Genomic DNA, 19,467 nt, shown 5'->3' on the forward strand with positions numbered 1-19,467 from the left:
CACTCAGCACCCATTTACTACTGTAAAATATAGTAGATTCAGAAAAGTCTCAGATTCACCATTTGTTTTTGTTAACCTAAAAAGTCAGATTTCCCACTGCTATAAATGCTGGTCAAAGGCGAATCAACTTCCTTCCCTCACCATTGGCTCCAACAAAACCTTCACCGTTTCCCCTCCTGGTCATTTCTCCGGTTCAGCCCTCATTTTGCTCTTTCAAGTCCAAGGGACACAAACTTGTGCATATTTGGTATACAACTGGCTCGGCCAGCCACTGTCAGCTCTGGCTCGGCCATCCACTGTCAGCTCTGGCTCGGCCATCCACGGTCAGCTCTGGCTCGGCCATCCACGGTCAGCTCTGGCTCGGCCATCCACGGTCAGCTCTGGCTCGGCCATCCACGGTCAGCTCTGGCTCGGCCATCCACGGTCAGCTCTGGCTCGGCCATCCACGGTCAGCTCTGGCTCGGCCATCCACGGTCAGCTCTGGCTCGGCCATCCACGGTCAGCTCTGGCTCGGCCATCCACGGTCAGCTCTGGCTCGGCCATCCACGGTCAGCTCTGGCTCGGCCATCCACGGTCAGCTCTGGCTCGGCCATCCACGGTCAGCTCTGGCTCGGCCATCCACGGTCAGCTCTGGCTCGGCCATCCACGGTCAGCTCTGGCTCGGCCATCCACGGTCAGCTCTGGCTCGGCCATCCACGGTCAGCTCTGGCTCGGCCATCCACGGTCAGCTCTGGCTCGGCCATCCACGGTCAGCTCTGGCTCGGCCATCCACGGTCAGCTCTGGCTCGGCCATCCACGGTCAGCTCTGGCTCGGCCATCCATGGTCAGCTCTGGCTCGGCCATCCACGGTCAGCTCTGGCTCGGCCATCCACGGTCAGCTCTGGCTCGGCCATCCACGGTCAGCTCTGGCTCGGCCATCCACGGTCAGCTCTGGCTCGGCCATCCACGGTCAGCTCTGGCTCGGCCATCCACGGTCAGCTCTGGCTCGGCCATCCACGGTCAGCTCTGGCTCGGCCATCCACGGTCAGCTCTGGCTCGGCCATCCACGGTCAGCTCTGGCTCGGCCATCCACGGTCAGCTCTGGCTCGGCCATCCACGGTCAGCTCTGGCTCGGCCATCCACGGTCAGCTCTGGCTCGGCCATCCACGGTCAGCTCTGGCTCGGCCATCCACGGTCAGCTCTGGCTCGGCCATCCACGGTCAGCTCTGGCTCGGCCATCCACGGTCAGCTCTGGCTCGGCCATCCACGGTCAGCTCTGGCTCGGCCATCCACGGTCAGCTCTGGCTCGGCCATCCACGGTCAGCTCTGGCTCGGCCATCCACGGTCAGCTCTGGCTCGGCCATCCACGGTCAGCTCTGGCTCGGCCATCCACGGTCAGCTCTGGCTCGGCCATCCACGGTCAGCTCTGGCTCGGCCATCCACGGTCAGCTCTGGCTCGGCCATCCACGGTCAGCTCTGGCTCGGCCATCCACGGTCAGCTCTGGCTCGGCCATCCACGGTCAGCTCTGGCTCGGCCATCCACGGTCAGCTCTGGCTCGGCCATCCACGGTCAGCTCTGGCTCGGCCATCCACGGTCAGCTCTGGCTCAGCCATCTAGTGTCAGGTCTGGCTCGGCCATCCATCGTCAGATCTGGCTCAACCAGATCTATCAGGCATCTCTCTGCCAAAACTGCCCATTACTCTAGGATCATTCTGGAGGGCAAAGATAACTCCAAATTCTTTATTTCCATTAGTAACTGCTTCCTTAAACCCCTCTCCACTGTCCCCTCCACCTTCAGCTCTAACATGAGGACCTCATGGATGGCTTTGTTACCAAAGTGAAGACCATGGCCTAAAAATTCAAGCGCACCCATTTCCAGGCACACAGGGAACGATTCTTTGCCTTAATGGATAGGCCCGATGCACACCTAATATTGGACCTCGGGCCTTATTATCATAGAACCAGCGAGCTGCAGACACCCAATCAGCATCCCCAGGCAGCTCACCAGAGAAGAGACCTGGAAGATTGGGCCGCTGCTATGCCGGTAGCGTCCCTCAGGTAAGTCCTTAAAGGGGACCAGGAGAGGGGGGCACTGAGAAGAGGGGGTGAGCGACTGGAAGGGACGCGATCGGCAGAGGGGAGTGACCGGTCGGGTGTGTAGCGGAGGCTGAGATCAGGAAGGGCGGATAGCGGAGGCTGGGATCAGGAAGGGTGGGTAGCGGTCAGCAACGATCAATGAGGGCAGCGGTGGTGATAGGTGGGGTCGAGGTCTTGATCGGGGGTGGAAGTGGGAGCAGTGACCGGTAGTGGCACGTGTAGTTTGATTGTGGAGCCGGGAGGGGTACTCCTGCTCCTCCTCGCTCCATATTCAGGTAAATATATTTTGAACACTTGTCTTGTTGGTTACGACCTGCAGCTGATAGGAAATCCAGGTCTACATGCGGCCTGAGCGCAACCGGCCCGGTGTTGGCTGCGTTCAGGGCAACCCAACGTTGCACAGGGAGCATCAAAGAGGAGTTAGGCCCCTTATTTGAATATACAAAGGGCCTAACACCTGTTTCAGGCGTGGGACCTGGACGCCTATTTTTTTTTTTCCGACACCAATAGGGCAGGTGGCGCACTTCTGGTGGAAAGTGTTCGACGGGAAAGAACAGGTTGAAGAATAGCTGTGAAGCTCTCCACGTTCAAATAGTTGACCAACATTCAGCATCTTGGCTCACACATGAAGTCGGCCATGTCAAATGCTGCAGAGAGGTCCAGGAGGATTAACAGTAATAACCCAACATGGTCACAGTCACAGAGAATGTCGATCATGTCTTTGGCTAGGGTTGTTTTAATGCTGTGAGGGGGTGGAAACCTCTTTGGAAGGATTCAAATTGGGTGTTGCTGGAGAGATGGGCATAAATACAAGACGACTAAAACATGAGGCGGCTGGAGGGGGAGCTTTGGCTTAGTGGGCAAGAAGAAAGGATGGGAGCAGCCGAGGCTGTTGAATGGATGGTCTCTATCCTGGAGAAGAAATCAATAAACTACTCGCACTTGTTGCTAGAGATAAGGGTGGAGTGTTTAAGGAGATGGTTGGTGGTCAAGAAAGGGAGCTTGCCGATAACTTTGCCCTCCAGGATGGTCCTCGAGTATTGGGTGGTTTTGGCAGTGGAGAGCAAGGCCAATCAGAGTTTCAGGGGGTTAAGCCAGATCTGGCGTTGGATGCCTAAGCCAGCTGTGTAATAGGTACACATCCCAAGGTGTGCGGCAAATGGCTGGTATAATGGTTGAATCCACTGCCCTGCTGTGCGCCAACATCAGAAAGTTCAACTCATTACAAGGCAGACTGGAGAAAGTGGGCAGGTGCAGGAGCAGATAGAAACTGTGTCAGAATAGGGCAGAGAAAAACTTGTGTGGTCACAAGGGGTGTTTGTGGTGACAGAAACAATTATGTTTCTGTAAACAGTTGTAATAAATTACTGGAGTATTTAATCTAAGAGTTGTTTGATGTTTGGTTCTCTAGTACGAGAACGGTGTGCAGGTAATGTGCTGATGTTGTGGCTCAGAATTAGGATGCAATGGCTAGCTGTCAGGAGCAAGGAACTTACATGGACCGTAGAGAGTTTGGTTAAAGGAGGTAGATCATTGATGGACTAGAATTTTCAAATAATGATGCTGCATTTATCTGTGAAGTTGTGCTGAATGAGTCTGTCTCTCAGGTACCCAGCAACCATTACCTCTGCATTTTCCTTCTGTTCTTCATGGGCCTGCTCTACAGCATCACCAGGCTCTATGGCCTGCTCTGGAACATCTACCATCTGTCATTTCTTGACTGCAAAATTGTGAAGCACACAACACGGTACCACAATTCACAAAACAGCGCTGGGTACATACTGCAAGGTATCGCCGGAGCTATACCAGTTACTAGAACCTTCCTTTGAGCAGCTCGACAATTTGCTCAATTCTTATTCTTGTCTTCATGTGTGCTTCATTGCGGCCGCTCCTTTGCAGCAGTAATGGTCCCAAGAGGTGTCATGAGCCATAGGACTAGCAGGACTTGTTGCCAAGCAGCCAGCAGGGCCCTCGACTCTGCTGTTGAAATAGAACTGAGATACAGTACTGACAAAGTACAAAAAGATCATGACATGTCCCAGCATGTTGTGAATTCACGTGCAAGAAGCTGTGCCTATCATTGTACAAAGATGCTACACATTTAGGGAATGGAAGCCTTTGTATAATTCATATAGATATGGAGGTTTACATTTAGGACAGGCAACACATCATGGGTGCAATCAATAGCCCCAATAACCTTGGGGAATTCAACAATTCTGAAATGTGATGGCCCTCTCAGATACGTGTGTGGGAGCACGGTCAAATTATATAAACTGAGCTACCCTGGCAAAGAGAGCATTGGTGACTTGCCTTATAGATGAGTGCACAGAAAATTGAATGATATGACAAAAGTCCTCTGCGGCTCCCTGTAATGAAGCTGTGACATAAAAGTTGAGCGCTGGGGTTACTTTCACTGCCACAGGCAGAGCTGTGTGCCGCGGACTTTTGGCTGCAGCAACAAACAGAGCTCTGCTGAAGCTTCATAACTGAAGTGCAGCCTCCTGAGACAGGTCTCAGAAAAAGCACCTGGATCTCGACATCCTTCTGATAGGGATGATCTGGCTCTCCTCTGCTGCTGCCTGATTAATCTAGTTTGCCTTACAGCCTCCTGCTGCTCCTCTTCCTCCAGCATATATATTGTGTTAATGGAAATTTCCATTGAGAAGCCCATTGCGCAGCCCTCAGATTCTAGCATTTGTCTTGAAATAGAATGCTTTCCAAGGGCAATCCAGAATGTAGGGAAGGCTTCCCAAGTACGAGTGAAAAAAATGTTGCAGCACATGGAATGAGTCCCAAGATATGGCCAAAGGTCTCCTCAAGCAAACTCAGTAAGCAATGACCATTTAATTAAGTGTTTTGATCTTGATGAACAGGCCCTATCCACTGTGCCTATTAAACAGGTGCACACTGTCACAAGGGCGGATGGGAGGCAGAAATCCAAGAATGTAGGACAGGTAACATCATCTCATCCTAGCTCTCGTCATTTGCCTGTGGTTGCCAGGAGGGCGCTTCTTCAGTGCGTCCTGAAAATGAACAGAATTTATGCCAGGGCATTTCTCCAATGGACCCCTAGAATAAATCGACTCAGATGCAAAGATGAAAATCCCAATCTATGCCCTCCCCAATCCAGACATTTATGAATTTCTGTGGAAGTGATAGATAACCAAGATGGCAGCCAAAACTATTTCCAGTCAACCTTGCATGCCTTTGGGGCTTGGAGGGGGTGGGGTAGGTGGGGGGAGTGGGTTGGGAAGAGAAGGGTAGTTGATGAAAGGTCATCGACCTGAAACATTAACTCTGTTTCTCGCTCTACAGATGCTGCCTGACCTGCTGAGTATTTCCAGCATTTTCTGTTTTTATTTTAGTTGATTTCAAGATTGCCTCACCTAATGCTCTTGCCTCAATTTTTTGATCAGTGAGAGGAGTTTGGCCTGCAGAGTTTGGATGGGACGATGAAGCATTCTCTGGTCTTCCGGTGTCAGAAATGACGAGGATGACAATTATCTTAAGACTGACCCGCATAAAGAAATCTCATCATTTCCTGCTGATGACTAAAGGGTTCGCAAGGCTTGATCTGTGGCATCCTCGATGGACAATATCCTTTGGCTTTTTAAAAAGATCCTGCTTTGACTCTGCTAACTTTTAAGAGCGCTCACATCACTAAAGATTGTGCGCCATAAGTAAACACTTCAAACAATGACTGCGTCAATCAGTGATTGTAAAGGATTGACGAGAAGCAACTTAGATTATGAAGGCTGGTTGGATATAGGCCACAAGGTTCCATCAAGCAGCTAAGATGAGGTTGTTTGAAAAAGACAGTACACACTAAAAATGGCACCAAAATAAAACGGGCTAACTAGCTTCCAGCCAGGGTCATTGGAAAACTATCAGGAACAGGAACACAGGGCAACTTTACTCCTCTGGAAGCCAGACACACTGAGGCCAGTTGCAACACCCAACCACCACCCTGACTAAGATCAACTATCCTGAAACAAACCAAAGTTCAAAGCTGGAACTTTCCTGGATGTGCAGCTCTATATTTCCTGGTTGTGTAGCTGCATCACATATTGCACTTATCTACTGAACCATCAAGGAATCCAAGAGTACTTTTTAGGATAACAGATTATATTTAATAAAAATGGAAGAGAGATCCCTTTATACTGCCAACATGCAACAAGAAAACTGCTCGTGAATTTCTTTACCCCAGGAGCATTTTGGACTTCCTGTGCCCAAGAATAATCTGTTTACCCATCAGAGAGTCAGCAAAAGAGTCCAGAAGTCTTTTTAAGGCATTAGTGGGACCAGTACAAACTGGACGGTTTACGCCTGGGCAGGACCAGGACCAATGTCCTAGGGGGAGTGTTTGCTAGTGCTGTTGGGGAGGGTTTAAACTAAAATGGCAGGGGGTTAGGAACCTGTGCAGGGAGACAGAGGAAAGGGAAGCAAGGATAGAAGCAAAAGACAGGAAGGAGAAAAGAAAAAGTGGCAGTCAGAAAAAACATGGCCACAGTAAATAATAATTCTAAAAGGTCTAAGAGTGTTAAAAAAAACAAGCCTGAAGGCTTTGTGTCTTAATGCGAGGAGCATTCGTAATAAGGTGGATGAATTCGCTGTGCAAATAGATGTAAACGGATATGATATAATTGGGATTACGGAGACATGGCTCCAGGGTGACCAAGGCTGGGAATTCAACATCCAGGGGTATTCAATATTTAGGAAAGACAGGCAAAAAGGAAAAGGAGGTGGGGTGGCATTGCTGGTTAAAGAGGAGATTAACACAATAGTAAGGAAGGATATTGGCTCTGATGATGTGGAATCTGTATGGGTAGAGCTGAGAAATACCATGGAGCAGAAAACATTAGTGGGAGTTGTATACAGACCCCCAAACAGTAATGCTGAGGTTGGGGATGGCATTAACGGGAAATTAGAGACACGTGCAATAAGGGCACAGCAGTTATCATGGGTAACTTTAATCTACATATACATTGGGCTAACCAAATTAGTAACAATACTGTGGAGGAGGAATTCTAGAGTGTATAGAGTGGTTTTCTGGACCAATATGTTGAGGAACCAACTAGAGATCAGGCCATTTTAGACTGGGTATTATGTAATGAGAAAGGATTAATTAGCAATCTTGCTGTACAAGGCCACTTGGGGCGGAGCGATCATAATATGATCGAATTCTTCATTAAGATGGAGAGTGAAGTAGCTGACTCAGAAACTAGGGTCCTGAATTTAAATAAAGGAAACTGCGATGGTATGAGGCACAAGTTGGCTAGGATGGATTGGGGAACGTTACTTAAAGGGTCGACGGTGGATAGGCAATGGCAAACATTTAAAGATCGCATAAATGAACTGCAGAATTTGTTCATCCCTCTTTGGCATAAAAATAAAATGAAAAAGGTGACTCAACCGTGGCAAACAAGGGAAATTACGGATAGCATAAAATCCAAGGAGAGGACATATAAATTGGCCAGAAAAAGCAGCAAACCTGAGGATTGGGAGCAGTTTAGGATTCAAAGGAGGACAAAGGGATTAATTAAGAAGGGGAAAATAGAGTATGAGAGCAAGCTTGCAGGGAACATAAAAACTGACTGTAAAAGCTTCTATAGATATGTGAAGAGAAAAAGATTGGTGAAGTCAAGCGTAGGTCTCTTGCAGTCAGCATATGGGGAATTTATAATGGGGAACAAAGAAATGGCAGGCCAACTAAATACATACTTTGGTTCTGTCTTCACAAAGGAAGACATAAATAACCTCCCAGAGATGTCAGGGAACATAGGGTCTAATGAGAGGGAGGAATTGAATGAAATCAGTATTTGTAGGGAAATGGTGTTAGGGAAATTGACGGGATTGAAGGCCGATAAATCCCCAGGGCCTGATAATCTACATCCTAGGGTACTTAAGGAAGTGGCCCAGAAATAGTAGATGCATTGCTGGTCATCTTTCAAAATTCTATAGACTCTGGAATAGTTCCCATGGATTGGAGGGTAGCTAATGTAACCCCACTATTCAAAAAAGGTGGTAGAGAGAAAACGGAGAATTATAGACCAGTAAGCCTGACATCGGTAGTGGAGAAAATGCTCGAGTCCATTATAAATGATGTAATAGCAGAGCACTTGGAAAACAGCGACAGAATCGGACAAAGTCAATATGGATTTACAAAAGGTAAATCGTGCTCGACTAATCTACTGGAATTTTTTGAGGATGTCACTGGTAGAATAGATAAGGGAGAACCAGTGGATGTGGTGTATTTGGACTTTCAGAAGGCTTTCGATAAAGTCCCGCATAAGAGATTGGCGTGCAAAGTTAAAGCACATGGGATTGGGGGTAAGGTACTGACTTGGATAGAGAACTGGTTGGCAGACAGGAAGTAAAGAGTTGGAATAAACGGGTCTTTTTCCGAGTGGCAGGCAGTGACTAGTGGGGTACTGCAGGGATCGGTGCTAGGACCCCAGTTATTCACAATATATATTAATGATCTAGATGACGGAACTAGATGTAATATCTCCAAGTTTGCAGACGACACAAAGCTGGGTGGGCGTGTGTGCTGTGAGGAGGATGCAGAGAAACTCCAGTATGATTTGGACAGGTTGGGTGATTATACTGCATCTGCCATGCATCTGCCCAATGTGGATAAATGCGAGGTTATCCACTTTGGTGGCAAAAACAGGAAGGCAGATTATCTGAACGGCAATAGATTGGGAAAAGGGGAAGTGCAACGAAACCTGGGTGTCCTTGTGCACCAGTCGCTGAAGGCAAGCATGCAGGTGCAGCAGGCAGTTAAGAAGGCAAATGGTATGTTGGCCTTCATTGCGAGAAGATTCGAGTACAGGAGCAAGGATGTCTTGCTGCAGTTGTACAGGGCCTTGGTGAGACTACACCTTGAGTATTGTGTGCAGTTTTGGTATCCTTATCTGAGGAAAGATGTTCTTGCCATGGAGGGAGTGCAGCGACGATTCACCAGACATGGCAGGAATGACGTATGAAGAGAGATTGGGATGGCAGGAATGACGTATGAAGAGAGATTGGGTCGATTGGGCTTATATTCGCTAGAGTTTAGAAGAATGAGAGGGTATCTCATTGAAACTTATAAAATTCTAACAGGACTAGACAGACTAGATGCAGGAAGGATGTTCCCGATGACGGGGGAGTCCAGAACCAGGGGTCACAGTCTAAGGATAATGGGTAAGCCATTTAGGACTGAGATGAGGAGGAATTTCTTCACCCAGACAGTGGTGAACCTGTGGAATTCTCTACCACAGAAGGCCGTTGAGGCCAATTCATTAAATATATTCAAGAAGGAGTTAGATATATTTCTTAAGGCTAAAGGGATCAAGGGATATGGGGAGAAAGCAGGTACAGGGTACTGAATTTGGATGATCAGCCATGATCTCATTGAATGGCGGAACAGGCTCGAGGGGCTGAATGGCCTACTCCTGCTCCTATCTTATATGTCTATGTTTCTATGTCAAGTTTCTCAAGCCAGCTATCTCAAAAGCCAGCTTGATGCAAATTTAAAGATGTTGCAATCTGCAGTAATCAAATTAAGCATATTCTAACATGTCCTTTTCATTCTGTACTACCAACACACAGCAACAGAAAATAAACTTGTCTAATGTAATAACAGGAATTCCCTTTATTTGTAGCACAAGATCAAATTGAATTAGTTCTAACTTCTCCATCAATGCTGGCCTTCCTCCAAATACACTGTAATTTATCATTGTCAAGTTTGTTATTTAGATCTGTATCCCAGGTTCCTCTCAATACTAATAGAGTATCAGCACTAACAGTCAGCAATGATGGATAAATATTTGAAGCAATGTGTTTTGACACTTAAATTTTTTTAACATTTTCAAACTCAGGGTGGTTTGGCAGGGGAGGAAAAGCTGCAGTCGTAGATCAAGTGCATCTGTTAACGTATGCCTTAGTTGAATATATACAAATAATTCAATATTGGTTTTCTATTTGTACGCAAGGAGCACGAATGAATATCTAAACAGTATGTCTGGATATTTAGAAATCATTTCATAACCGGACAATAGGAAGAATGGGCAAATGAAGCTCTTGTTATGTCACATATGTAGTGCTGGACTTCTATCTCTACAGAAAAGAAACAATTTTATCAAACACTTCTACAAAAAGTAAGAAATTATATAATTCCCTAGATAATATGGGGTTCATTTTCTATTCTGTGCATACCTGGGAAACACACGTACAGTGGGCTATCGAACCCACCCTCACCCCCACCCCACTAACTTTTTAAAAAGCCAAAGGATATTATCCGTCAAGGATTCCCTGCAATCAACATGACTTACGGTTACCTACCCTCCCAGATTGTCCAGGAGTCTCCCGGAATTGAGAATTGATCTACCGAGTACTGCTGTGAGCAGTTAGGAAAGATAATATGAACCAAAAACGGCAAATGTAGGTAATAATGTAGGGAGAGGGGTTGCACGTTAGTTTAACTTCTCTAGATACCTGCCGCATCCATCGAGTGACTAGCAGATGAAATACTAGGCATAATGGGGGTATAATTCCTCCGAATGGAAAACAAGAGAATGCCTATCTTTCTCGATTAATGACTTGGTAATGAAATTGCATTCTCAAATCATAGATTTCAAAGCTTCACATTCCCACAAATTCATTAGCAGGTATTTAATTATGAAATAATCAGGCAGCTACCCATTTCTGGCTGGGACGGAGATCACCTCTTACAGAAGGTAGGTACTGCAGGGACTTCAAGGCCAGAGCGATCTCCTGGACTAGTTTCGATTGCCTAGATGGGTCGGAGAGAAATTTCCCAGATTTTTTTCCCCCCAAATTGGCCTGGGTTTTTTGCCTCTCCCAGGAGATCACATGGTTTCGGGTGGGGTGGGGTGTATATGTTGTGATACACAAGGTATCGCAATTGTATGGGACAGGGTCGATGGACCAGATGGTTTTTACCTGTTCGTCATTGTTCATATGTACCCATTTTTCAATAGAAGGCGACTTTCTGGGCCGTTAATTATCTAAACAGGTCAAACATGTGACCTAAACCAATCCCATTCATTTCTAGAATGTGCCAGGTCTCTTGTATAACACTGATGATTTCAAAGGTCTTATTCACTGACAGAAGTAATATCGGACAATTATCACTATGGTACTCCTACTGTTATATGCAAGACAAAGAAACATTATTTTTGAAAATCTTATTTAACTCTTTGTAGTGCTCACACAAAAAAAATCACAAGGATCCATCCTCCTTCTGAACAGTAATTAATTTGGAAACCCAAATCGCTGGGTCAAAATCCTGGAACTCCCTCCCCAACAGCGTTGTGGGAGTACCTTCACCACATGGACTGCAGCGGTTCATGAAGGCCCACCTCCAGCACCTTCCCAAGGGCAACAAGAGATGGGCAACAAAATGCCAGTCTTGCCAGCAATGCCCATATCCCGAGAATGAAAAAAGAAAAATGTAGCCGAAGGTTGTGTCACCTGATTAGACAACATGGAATCAACAAAATGCTTCTCCTCAGCCCAAAATACCATCAAAACTCAGTGAGCAGGATATCATACAGGAGTTGCTGATCAGGACGCAACTGTATAATCACGAGATCAACCCGACTAATCAAATCCCCTCAAAGAATGTCCTTCATATAAACCTAAAACATTCTATGGGATGACTTCTTGTAATGTTCTCTGGCAGCATCCTTAATTGCAAACTGCTCAGAGTAGCTATGCACTATGGTAAAATATTATTCTTCTATCAAAAAGGATTACACACTTCAAAGCCTGTTAATTCTAAAACCCATCAGAGGACCCACAGGCGCAAAACTGACTACAGATGTACTTTTAATTTCATCCAAATAATTGTGAAGCTGATCAACTAAAAGGAGAACATGCTCTCGTGTGAAATAAAAACAGAAAATGCTGGAAATACTCAGGTCAGGCAGCATCTGTGGAGAGAGAAACAGAATTAACGTTTCAGGTTGATGACCCTTCGTCACCGATCTCACCGAAGTTTGCATGATCAATGGGTGAACACTGCATTGGCACGGTCCCAGTGGGTGTCCCTGTACCAGGAAATCTGAAATATGGCACAAATGTTTGCCACATCTTTGAAGGTCACAATCCTGGACTGGACCCCTAGGTGGGGGGCCACAACCACCATGAGATGCTCTCATCTGACCTGCCTTCAAGTTCCTGGATTCATTGCTTAGAGCTCCACATCAGTCTTCCAAAACTTCCCTGTCTGCTGTGAAATCTTCAACCTGCTTAGAGGCAAGTCTTATCAGAGTACAATTTCTAAAGCTAACTGTATGGTGCGAGTCACACTTCTAGAGAAACCATCATTAAGCAACTGGATATGATTGGTAGCTCAGAGGGAGTTGCTCAAATAGAGAATACCAAAAATAAAGTTCCAAAGCAATTTCCACACCACTATTACTGCCAAATTACTTTATACTCTCCAAAATCAAGGAGAACATGATCTGGTCATAATAGGGGAATGGCATTTCATTACAAGCTCTAAACTGAAAGTGTTCACTTATCTGAAATCGCAATACTGAAGTCACAACCTATAACTTGTATGTACAATGCACAATGAATCTATGAGGCCAACATTCCCTTGCAAGTGTCGCATGCGTCAGCTGCTGAGCTCCAGCACCGATCCCACCGAAGTTTGCATGATCAGTGGGAGAACACTCCATTGGCACGGCCCCAGTGGGTGTCCATGTACGAGGAAATCTGAAATATGGCTCAAATGTTTGCCACATCTTTGAAGGCCACAATCCTGGACTGGACCCCTAGGTGGGGAGCCACAACCACCATTCGGCAAAATGGTCACCGATGCTCTGCCCGGCCTCTGAGGCTGGGAAGCCAGAAATTACCAGTATTGGGAGCCCCCACCTTCAAAAGGGCCAACTGGGAACTGTGGGACAAGTTCGAGACCCAGCATATCTAGATCCGACCTCATTTGTGGTCATTCCACCAGAGTTACGGCAGAAGTGCACTGGAAGGGCTGCAGCTTTTTGGCCCCAGTCTGTCTGACATAAGTTGGTATATCCATGCCTCCAATCAAAATCTCTTCAAATGGATGAGCCACAAGCTAGCATTTGACTCTTCACTGCACCTGCATCTAGTTTTCCAGGGAATCTAGCTGGAATTGTTCATATAGTCCACAATTAATAGCACACACAGAAGAAAAGATCATTCAGCCCATCGAATTATGGCAGGCGTGTGTACAAGTAATCCATTCCTCCACATGCCAGCGTGGATGCAGAGAGTTCCTGGTATAATGATCAACAGTAGCACCATTCTGGGTTTCCTTCTGGATATCTTTATTGTCTTCCCTATAACCAGGTCCTTGGGGTTGATTATCTGGTTACCCTAGAACTTGGAGGCAGGGTGCTTACACTCCTAACAAAAGCCCTTGATCATCATTTTACACATGATTCATTTCTTCAAGGGTAGACTGTGCTTTAGATAGTGGTGGCATAGAAAGAGTGTCCACTACAGGCATTGAAAGCAACCTTCATTACTCATATCACTATAAGCCAGGATGGACATCCTGATCAATACCTCCAAGTCTAATGCAATCTAAACATGGAATTTTAGTTGCAATCACAGGGTATTACACTTAGCTCTACTTTTGTATGCGTCCATAGTTGTTCAATCCTGGATATTAGGTACATCAGCCAGGTAAGTTCTCCTAGATATGTTAGGTTCCTTATCAAATTATATTATAATGGGTTGCTGTCTGGCATTTCTTAAGAGGGCAGCACACACACTTAGCTAAATGTACTGTACAGTGTTCTCGCCATACCAGTCTTCCTGGGTGCACTGATGTATCAGGAGCTACATCCTTATGGTCACTGTCTGGTTCCTGACTATGATTCTGGATTGACTTCTTCCTTCTCCATGGTTAGGTCCATTTGTATAACAAAGTTATGGATTGTGCAGCAGACGACTAAGATCTTGGCGATCCTGGGAGTTCCTGATTTGCCCAGACATCTGAAGTGCTGCCTCAAGATGTCGGTGGCGACATGAATCTTGTCATTCATGTGGAAATGACTTAGGAAATAATACTGGGCGGCCTGCTGGTGGCGCTGTCCAGGGAGAGTATAAATACTCGGGCATGGGCCCAGCTTGCTCAGTAACAGGAACTAGTGAAGGACACAACTAAATCTCCATGTTGAAAAACAGTTGATTAAAGCCTTGTTTAATACTCAGACCAAGTGCCTAATAGTTTTCTTATGTCAGGTGGTGTGCTCAATAATGAACCTGGTGGTTGAAAGGGCCATGTTGTACCTGTGCTCTGCTTTTGTCCATGGCAGCTGGAAGAATGCCTGAAGAGAGTTGCTTTTGGTTTCTCAGGAGCCATTATTCCCCATGTTCCCTTAAGTAAACCTGATACACATGGGAGCAAATAGTTAGAGCCCCTAGGCCATGTACAGGAAGCAAATGGCTTGACAGAGTAGGTACTGGGAAGATATTTCCCCTGGCTGGGGAGGCTAGAACTAGATGCCAGAGTCTCAGAATAAGGGGTCAGCCTTTTAGGACTGAGATGAGGAGAAATTTCTTCACTCAAAGGATTGTGAATCTCTAGAATGCTCTAATCCAGAGGACTGTGGATGCTCAGTTGTTAAGTACATTCAAGGCCGAGATCAATAGATTTTTGGATACCAAGGGAATCAAGGGATATGGGGATAGGGCAGGAAAGTGGAGTTGAGGTAGAAGATCAGCCATGATCATACTGAATGGTGGAGCAGGCTTGAAGGGCCAAATGGCCTACTCCTGCTCCTATTTCTTATGTTCTATAATCAGAGATTTCGCAGACCATTTTTACTGCTGCTTCTTTCTCCCAGGAGCTGTCTGCATTTATCTACAAATTGGGATTCCCATCCTCTTCCCCCACAGTGTCTGTGGTCTGCTTGCTCTACCCTCCCCCACCCCCATGAAATCAGCTTGAGGGGCTTCATTTTATTAATTTTAAATTTTTTCCTTATTATATCGATATCCCCTCCACATAGATCAGCGTGTTAAAAAACACTGCGGCTATTTTTGACGTTTTTATATTTAGAGAAGAGCAAATAGTGAGATTAATAATGTTTATGGGTAAGAGTCAGAATGGAGGGGGAAATCTATTCGGGTTGATGATTAAACCCACCGCCATTCACAGAGGGTGTGTCTTTCTGGTCACTGAGTTGTTAAACCAGAGTTGGGTGTAGCTGGAGTTTATATTTGAATAAACCGCCACATTCACTTTGTTCTGTTCCGTTGTGCTGCCTGAATGCTGCTTGGAGAAGGCTGAAGCACTTGATCTCCCCTTCATTAAGTCCAAGCAGGCACGAGGATGCAAGATATAGTGGCGATGGGGCTCCATATCAGCCATCAACTTCAAGTTATAAGCAGTCTTGGCTCAGTCGTAGCACCAAATCAGAGGGTTGTGAGTTCAAGCGCCGCTCCAGAGACTTGAGCACACAATCTAGGCTAACACTCCAGTGCAGTACTGAGGAAGTTCTCTTGATGCCTTGGCCAGCATTTATCACTCATCTAACACCAAGAAAATAGATTTAACTGCTCATTTATTTCACTGTCTGGTTCTGCTCACCTTCATGCACATCTACTGTTGTTTGCACAGGGATGCTGAACGGGTCCAATTTGCCTTTACACTGAGCCATACCTTGAAGGACTGAAGCGACTCATGTAGACAATGCATCTTCATCTGTGGCTACTTCAGCCATGGCACTGCTGCTGGGCATGTCCACATATTTGTGAGAGATCAGACCTCTGTGCAGCAATGAGTTATGCGAATTCACTCAATCTGATTACCCAGTATGTGAAAGCCCAGACAAGGAAATCTATTGCAGATTGCAGGCCGAGGCCTCTAGATCAGTAGCTTGATCATTCATAACTCTCCTGTGTTCAAGATCAGTTCCACTGTGGGATCTGCTGCAAATGCCACATGTTCCTTGGTAGACTGCAGTACAGGCAACCACTCATCCATTACTGCACAGCTCCAGCTGGTGGACTCCTCTGTTCTCAGCCACACCTTGAAGGGTATTTTACTTAGACTGAAGTGACTCCTGTAGACGATCCTGCTTAGATAGCAATCATTTTTTATAGGAAGGTCAGAATCCCTAGGAACAGCAGCAGAAGCACCAATTATGCTAACTCTCCAAGCAGCAGGCACTACTCATCTGCCATCACCACTTGCTCCTTCTCATCGATGAACTGCGGCTTACCTGTTGCTAAGTCAACAAGCTCACTATTTACATCCTCTGGGGTGCTGTAGCTGTGCCGTGCTTGGTAAAGGTGGTGGGAGTGACACAGGGTGCTGCGAGGTGCTGGCTGACTGGGGGCATAAGATTTGCTGGCAGTCCCTTCTTCCAGGTCTAGAAAAACTGAAGAAAACATGTCAAAATGCTACCTCAAAGAAGCACTTTCAAGAGGCTTGGCATTGCAATATACTGTGTGTGTGAGATGTTTCTGAGCTTCAGTGCATGCTGGTGCGCAAGTGACGGAGTAGAGATCAAGACATAAGACTAGATGGTACTAGTCCTGAACTTGGAGGAGGTCTCTAGTTTCACCCTCCCTTCTCCTTCTTCAATAGTATCACATTCAATGATATCTAGAAGAGCTTCCTCAAATGGTGCCAAGAGCTTCGAATGCCTGCCTCCTCCTCCAGTTTCACTCCATTCCCTTTTATTATGCGCCTTCCTATCCTATACGCAGATAAAAAATCTCAAGACTTTGCTAGCTTAGGTAGCACAGACAGTAACATACAGCTGCTCGTTCTCCAGACCATCTTGCCCGATACTAAATGAACATGCATCATGCAACTAGGTTGCCTTAAAAGGATTTCCTGTGTCAAACAGATTTAATACTTCTGTGAGACTACAGTTTGGAGTTATGTATTGCAACTTGTATTACATCATTCAACTGTCTGTTTCTCTCATGCCAGGATTACACAGAATAAACCAATACTAAGGATAGCTCAGGACAAAATGCTTCACAGATGACAGTTCTGGTCTCCACAGTAAATAAAGGATATTGAGGTACTGGAAAGGTGCAAAAAAGATTCATAAGGATGGCACCAGAACTGAGAGGATATATTTATCAGGAAAGGCTGAACAGGCTGGTGCTCTTTTTCCAAGAAAAGAGAAGGCTGAGGGATGACCTAATAGAGGTCTTTAAAATTATGAAGGGGTTTGATAAGGTAGACATAGAGAAACTGTTTCCATTTGTGTGGGGAGGCCAAAACCAGGGGCCATAAATATAAGATAGTCAACAATAAATTCAGTAGGGAATTCAGGAGAAACTTCTTTACCCAAAGAATGGTAAGAATGTGGAGCTCACTACCACAGAGAGTAGTTGAGGAGAATAGCATAGATGAATTTAAGGGGAAGTTAGATAAGTACATGAGGGAGAAAGGAACAGAAGGATATGTTGATGGGGTTAGATGAAGAGGGGTGGGAGGAGGCTCGTGTGGAGCACATGTGCCAGCATGGACCATTTGGGCAAAATGGCCTGTTTCTGTGCTGTGGACTCTGTAATTCTATGACATTTTGTGGAATGCCTACTTGAGCAGGTACTGAAAGCTGTATTTTAGCCTTACCTAAACAGCTTTCTTCAGGTCAGCAATCCTCTTCTTGACCTGTATCGACGTCCTTGGATCCCGGACACAGAATTTATTCTCTCAGCATTCCACTCCCACGTCTGTTGGACTAATCAGTTTTGGAGAGGAGGCCCTTCTGTACCACACAGGACAACCCTCCTTTTCCTTTCCTTGCTTAGTTGTCAAAGTTGGCCACTTACATAATTACCATCAAATGGTTCTGTAAAACCCTGGCCTGTTCTTCCTTGTGGAAATGAAGAGGTTTAAATGCCTCCTTAATCCATTTAGCACCTGCGCCCTACTGTAATCGGTTCCACTGGTGAGCTCCAGGAATACCTGGGGTTACACTGCATGGGTGGCTCCTTAGGTAATTGCAGTGCGTTGCATGGCGCAGAGCCATATAGATCAGGAATATCCCTGGTTCTATTTCATGCTCTGCTGAGTTAGACAGTTGCTGATTCAACAGTACAAACCCCACAACTGGGCTTTGAGAACTTGGGTTACAGAGGACTAAAGCAAAAGTTCCTGCTCCTGACTGCTACAGAGTGAACCCTACTTGAAAGCCCTTGTTCAATTGGAATTTTAGTTGCGAAAGACACAAAATCAACCTCTATGTGCTGCTGTCCTGCATTTATATTATCCTTTGCTTCTGATTTCCTGTAGGCCCGTTGAAGGCTGATTTGAAAATGAAACCTGATCTTCCGCACATGCATGAAAAGATAGCCATTGTTTCTCAAATTAGCTCTAATGAGCCCACAAGAGAGCAGAGGCAAAGTAAGATTCAGATGGTTCTTGATTTTTTTAAAAGTCCAAGTCGCAGGCCGAGGTACCGAGATAGTCAAGTGCATCATGTGTGCCACAGTATGACACAATTTTACACATCTCAGGTACCCATAAACTCTACCCCTGCACAAAGCAACAAATTCAGGAAGATAGCGAGAGCTAGGAGGAAAAAAGTCAGTAAATAGGAGGAGTGGAGGGAGACCGCAGTATGCTTGTTTTCTCACTCTCTGGAACTTAGATGAGTCATGGAAATATATTAATGCTGGAGATCTCTGTTGGCCGGTCGTGCTGCCACACTGGCTTAGAAATTAGTCTGGGCCCAGCGAGCGTCCAAACTGTGAGGCTCAGGGATCGGTGGAAACCTATTACAGACTCAAACTGGCCCATAGTTAAGGCACCAAGTAAACAACTTTATACAGTACGAGTACTGAACTAAAATTAAGTAAATTTAAAATCAAACATAATAAATAATTAAAATGTCAATACATATATACTATATAAAAAGACTTGTGTATAGTACTCACCTCCTGTAAACATCACACTTACTTCCTATCACACTTCAGCCAATACATTTTAGTGGATCTTCTGGCTCACTAACAAAGCACTAGTATAGATTTACAGAGAGAAAGATTTTAGTATGCCCAAATATGGATGGATTTTTTTGGGGGGTGGGAGGGGAGTTTGCCTAACTGGGCAGAGGCAGATTTGAGGGGAAGGGCAGTGAGAGTTTTGTTTAATAGACCTGATGTCTGGATTCTTAGAGTAACAGTATTAGCCTCAGTGGACAGGCACATTGCCCCCAGTGACTGCGTCCCCCAGTGCCCGCTTCTCCCTCCCCACTTACACGTGTTCAAGTTCCTGATAAAACTAGCAAAGCAGAGTTCGAGAACAAAAGCTCTCACATTTAAATAATACCAAAAATGTATGTAGATCCTCAATTCTTCTAAATCTGAGGTTCCATATGCTCTAGACAACTCATATATTTCTCCATTTGCTAATTTTA

General features: G+C 45.7%; 1 protein-coding gene across 1 annotated transcript in view; it reads right to left on the bottom strand.

Moving 5' to 3' along the window:
• Positions 1-19,467, bottom strand: part of scube2 (signal peptide, CUB domain, EGF-like 2) — a 169,658-nt gene that overhangs the window by 129,273 nt on the left and 20,918 nt on the right. The window lies entirely within an intron of this gene.

The sequence above is a fragment of the Somniosus microcephalus genome, chromosome 15 (assembly GCF_052327205.1).
Source record: "Somniosus microcephalus isolate GS21.2 chromosome 15, FLI_Smic_1.0, whole genome shotgun sequence".
Classification (NCBI taxonomy): Eukaryota; Metazoa; Chordata; class Chondrichthyes; order Squaliformes; family Somniosidae; genus Somniosus; species Somniosus microcephalus.